Source organism: Centruroides sculpturatus, unplaced genomic scaffold (genome assembly GCF_000671375.1).
Source record: "Centruroides sculpturatus isolate CEXI.00-Female unplaced genomic scaffold, Cexi_2.0 scaffold2042, whole genome shotgun sequence".
Taxonomy (NCBI): Eukaryota; Metazoa; Arthropoda; class Arachnida; order Scorpiones; family Buthidae; genus Centruroides; species Centruroides sculpturatus.
The window spans coordinates 70,086-75,511 of NW_019386162.1; the positions used below are offsets into that span (position 1 = coordinate 70,086).

At 43.8% G+C, this 5,426-nt stretch overlaps 1 long non-coding RNA gene across 1 annotated transcript; it reads left to right on the forward strand.

Annotated features, from left to right (window-relative positions):
• Window positions 1–3,400: 3,400 nt before the first annotated feature.
• Window positions 3,401–4,948, forward strand: LOC111613870. Its single transcript, XR_002754833.1, has 5 exons — window positions 3,401–4,030; window positions 4,107–4,155; window positions 4,247–4,348; window positions 4,448–4,569; window positions 4,661–4,948. It is a non-coding gene; the product is annotated as an uncharacterized LOC111613870 (long non-coding RNA).
• Window positions 4,949–5,426: the final 478 nt, after the last annotated feature.

Consider the following 5,426-nt stretch of genomic DNA (forward strand, 5'->3'; position numbering starts at 1 on the left):
GACGTAAATATATAATATAAATACTCACAGAATTGGGTAAATAAGTTCTTGTGGTCACGTCCGGCTCACCACTTTGAGTCTTGATTATGTGAGGCCGGGACCACACCCCCCCTCGGACGGAAACCGGNCGTACCCCTGGTTGAGAACCACTGCTTTACAAGATAATATTGTAAACAGTAGCACGTGTCTTTTGCAGTGATGTTATTTGGAAAGTGTCAATTCTTGACTGAGCGCTACACTTTCCCTTTGTTATATATAACAGCCGGAAAAGTAAAAATTATCGAATACTATTTATATATTACTTAGAGGAGTCTTTAAGCTTTGGAATAAAAAGTTTGTACGATTTATTTCTATTAAAACTATATTTATTAAATCTTTTATTCTGAGGTCACGTGATAACATCAGAATTTCCGGGTCTCTTTTGGTGACAAGTAAGAATGCACCGATTAATCGGTAAGTAATCGGTAATCGGCCATATCGGCCATTTTCCCGATTAATCGGTTTTGATAATCGGCAAATTTTGCATTTTTATATTTTTGTTAGAATGTTACGTGTAAGGCTAGTAATAAAAAATAATAAATTACTTTTATATATTTATTATTTATTATATGACAATTTAAATATAAAAAAAAATTTTAATTTAAATTATTTCTTTTATCAATACATATCATAAGGTATAATGTAACCTATTCAAAACTATCTGTTTTATTTAATGTTTAAGCTTAATATTTAAATATATAATATTTAATATTTAAAATTTAAAANAATTACGAATGATTATCTCCATAGCGGCCAAGGTATGGAGACTGTTTTGCTTGGTCACTAAAACTGAACGCACGTTGTTAGGCAACCTCTGTAGAAAGAGCGTTTTAAGGAATTTGTCCGTTACTTGTGTACCGGCAAGTGCCCGCATTTCTCTTAATAGTGCTGAGGGCTTTTTCTCTCCTAGCTCAATTTCTAGGAGTAATTTTTTTGCCTTCCTACTTTCAGATTCTTCAAACTTGTCGATTAATCTCGTTTTTAGGCCCGTGTAGGGTGTGCTTGTCAACGGTTGGGATATTAGATTGGCGACCAATTCAGCTATTTCACAGTCAAGTGATCCTAGTATATGATGGTATTTCGTAACCTCTGTTGTGATATTAGAGACAGCAAGTTGTGATTCCACCTGTGTGAACCATACTCTAACGTTCTTTCTCCAAAAGAATGGTGGAATTTTCACCGATACACGTGCTACCTTGATGGGGTCTTCGCTCTTGCTCATGACGTAAATATATAATATAAATACTCACAGAATTGGGTAAATAAGTTCTTGTGGTCACGTCCGGCTCACCACTTTGAGTCTTGATTATGTGAGGCCGGGACCACACCCCCCCTCGGACGGAAACCGGCTGTCGAGCTAAAGTCAATATATCGGTGACTTATTACGTAAATAGGACCGGTGTGACCAAGGAACGGGGTGCGAGACGATTTAATTGTCGCATTCCAGGCCTAATTGACAGATTCACGGTCGTCAATCGTGAGAAGGATTGAGGGATCGACTGTCGGGGAAACTTTGGACGGTCACCTTACATCGAGTTCAAAGCAGGTCCTGCTGACACTCCTGTGGAAGGGGCGGTGGCTGAAACAGCTTCCTCCTCTCCGGGACCAAAAAATAGACATTAGGTGACAATTTACGAGACCGTCATCCGGGAGAGGGCTTGACCCGACTCCGGAGGAGAACGGCCCCGACGGGGTCAACTCGGCGACCCCTCGGCCCGAATCGCGTCCCTGGCAACAGACCCGGGACCAACATTCGGACCAACCAAAACTTCGGGATTTCGGGAGGGAAAAGATTATAAAAGGCCGAGGTCCCAAGGACACGAGGAGGTTGGGAGTTTGAGAAGCTGTTAGGAACTTTGACAGTCCCCGAGGACGGATCAACTCAGATTTTTCCGAAGAAGAGGACTAAGGATTCCAGCTCCAGAAAAACAGCGAAACTTCCCGAGACCTCCACGGCAAGTGAGGAGACGAACTTTCTCCTCCCGGGATTTTTGGTGTGTGTGACGAACCTCGAACCTACGGACAACAAGTACAACTACGGACAATTCGACGAACTGTCTTGGACGGACGCATATCGAAGATCCGACAAGTGTAACGCATTGTAAGCATGTTTTCTAATCCAAATAAACGCGTTGAATTGGTAAATACGGTCTCTGTGTGAGTCTTTGCGTCCAGCAAACCGCGACCCCCATACGGAAAAGGCTTTCTCGTGTCATCCTGACAGATCACGGGTAAAGCGAGGGTTGTAACCTTTTTCACCCCCCTCTAAGGGCCTAAAACCCCACACAGGTGTCTCCAACTCACACAAGGGCTTCCTAAAACCCCACACTGGTGTCAGTTAAGCGGGATTCGAAGTCCCATACAAAAAAAAAAAAAAAAAAAATTTTTTTGCAAAAGTGGGTGAGGAGCCCGAAAAAACTCGCAAAATCGTTGGAAAAAGAAAAGTGGGGCTAGACAAATGGACGCAGAGACAGACGCACAGTCGCGCTCTAGAGGAACGAGCGGTTTCGGGGGATCAGCTTCGGCTTTCGTGGGGATGTTACCGGCATTTTCCGGAGAAGATGGACGCGTAACGGACTTTTTCGAGACGTTAGACGAAATAGCTAGTCTGGCTGGTTGGACTTCTCGGCAGTGCCTAAGCATTGCACGATGCAAACTCACAGGAGTTGCACGGGATTTCGCACGACGCGACGTTAAAACGAAAGAAGTAAGCGATTACGATAGTTTTAAGCGGTTAATGATTGAACGGTTTGATGAACAAAATGTTTTTTTTTTTCCCCTCGTTATTATTATAATGAAATAATTAATAATATTATTATAAACGGAAATCATTTGTGATATGTGTAGATAAGAATACATAAATGCACTTATAAATAAGTATATCCTTTCGGTCGGGCGCCGATATGTCAATAAATGCGGAAAGAAGAGCGTGTAGGCCCCCTTACGGGAGATATGTGGAAAATGTTTTTTTTTCCGCATTTATTATTATGAATTCATCAAAGCGTTATCACACTTGCAGCGATTAATACAAGTTATCGCTACTAATAATAATTGTTAATATACAATAGAGAGACGACTGTAGAGAAGCGGTGGCGGCGGGCCGAAAACGACACGCGACGGCTCAACCGGAAAAGCCGGACGTCGGAAAGGGAGCGGCTGCAACTGCATGAACGGAGGGGCACATCGACAGGCGCGTACGGGACGGGGATGCGAGGGGAGGGAAGCTACGGGAGAAAAGGCGGCATCCTGAGGGAGAAGCGTGGGCGAAAAAGGCGACGCGCGGACGCGACTAAGAAAGGCTGAAACGGGAAATGAGTCGAACGGTAAGGGAGGGAGACGGAGGGGCCCGTCGACACGGGCAGGTGAGCAGCTGATGTCAATGGATGCGTGCCGCATGGGAAAAGTGCGGCATCCGGAGGGAGGAGGCGGCCGAAACTGGCGACGCGACGGACCGACGAGGATAGCCGGAAATAGTAAGGCGGCCGGATGTAACTGGGTCCGACGGAGGGTCGTGAGGTGAGAGGGTAACGCGACAGAATAACGAACGAGTGTGTATGGTTGTCGACATTTCAGAGCGAAAAGAGGGTTCCGACAGACGGGCGGCCGATCGGCGCGTCGTGGCGCGGCGAATTTTGCTTCGGCACGCCGCGTAGTGGCACTGACATAGGATTTGCATTTTCGGACGCGATAGCGTCAGCATAAAAGGAAGGAATTGCAGCGATAGTCCAGTATACTTGTTGGACGAAACAAGATGAGCGACGAAATAGTTGAAGTATCGTCTTCAGACGAATCCATGCATGTGAGTAGCCGTTTCGGTCGTGATGCCGATCACTTTACTTTGCAAACAGTTTCGGACGTATCAGAGTAAGACTCGTAACACTTTGAAAAACTGTTTTCGTTCTCTTACAGGAAAACCTATCCCAACCTGAGGCAGTCGACAGAATTTTTGAAATACTGCATCGAGCTGGAGTAATGGACGCCTTCGAGGCCGGTAAGTATAAATTTTGCGCAAATTATTCATTATACGTCGAGCTGACGCATAGTAACCCTTACCTTCTGGTTTACAGCTTTACAAGAACTTATTTCGGGCAATGACGAGACCGCCGACCCAATCACGTAAGTTGTCGTTGTATTCGTTTCGGGTCGGGACAGCCGCCATTTCGATAGACGAACGGTTCGCTAACAATGTCGTTTCGTTTCTCTGCAGTGCTATGATACAGAGCCTGGGGGCTATGAGCCCGAGTACGTGGAGGTGCTGCGGACAGAGCTGAAATACGAACGGGAACGCAATAGGTCCCTCCAGGCCAGAGTAAGTATGAATACGGGTGGGCCGACACGATGCAAAACGTTGCATACGTGTTCGGCGGCACAATCCAACCCGTGCATAATTCGGTTCTTTTTCCGACAGCTGGACGAGTTCGAAAAATCCACAAAACGAAAAACCTTTGAGCAGTCGTCAACATCAAAAGAAGTCATTATCGAAATATCTTCCGACGACTCGGACGTAATGGAAGAGTCGAATAATAACAGGTACAAGTAAGAACAAAACAAACCGGTTGAAGCGCACGAGTTTCGTTTCGAGCCGGAACATATTATTCACGAACCGTTTCGTTTTTTTCAGTAAAAATAGAAAGGCAGAGGAGAGAGAAGGGCCGGCACAAAGAAAACGTCGACGAACCATGCCGTAAAAGTTTAAAATAAACTTAATGAAGTAAGCTCATGTGTCCTTAACAAAGTTTTTAAATATAATAATACGGTTAAAACAAATAAATTTAACACCTGGTTCATAAACGTAATGAAATGAAATTAACCTGAGCGACCATTCAATAATAAAATTCATATACTTAGCATTAAAAACTGCCACCTAAACATTAGCTTTAAATTTTATTACAGTAGAACCTCGAAAACTCGGCCCTCGATAACCCGGCACTCCGGATAACTCGTCCACACCCTGGCAGGGCAAAAAAATCCTTAGTTAATTAATTTTCATTATAGACAGCTTTATAAAAGTATAAAAGCTCTCATAAAGTATTTTTCTGAGGTCTGTCTTATCAGGTAAATTACTGTACACAGTGTATTCATTAATTTTCATTTTCATGTAGTAAAGTACGTAGCCTTCATAAAGTACGTAGTTTTCCTTTGTTTAAGGGTATTTGGGCAGTTTATTCTCTGTTATATTCTCAAGTAAACAATACATACAAGTACAGTACAGTATTTTCTGAGGAAACACTCGTACTTATTTTTTTTAACCCCATTCCCGATAACCCGGCATTTTCACAAACTCGGCCACCCTTCGGTCCACATTAGGCTGAGTTTACGAGGTTCTACTGTACTGGCTTTTGCCTTGTATGCATTTAGCCTAAGCTGGTAGCACTCTAACTTACCAG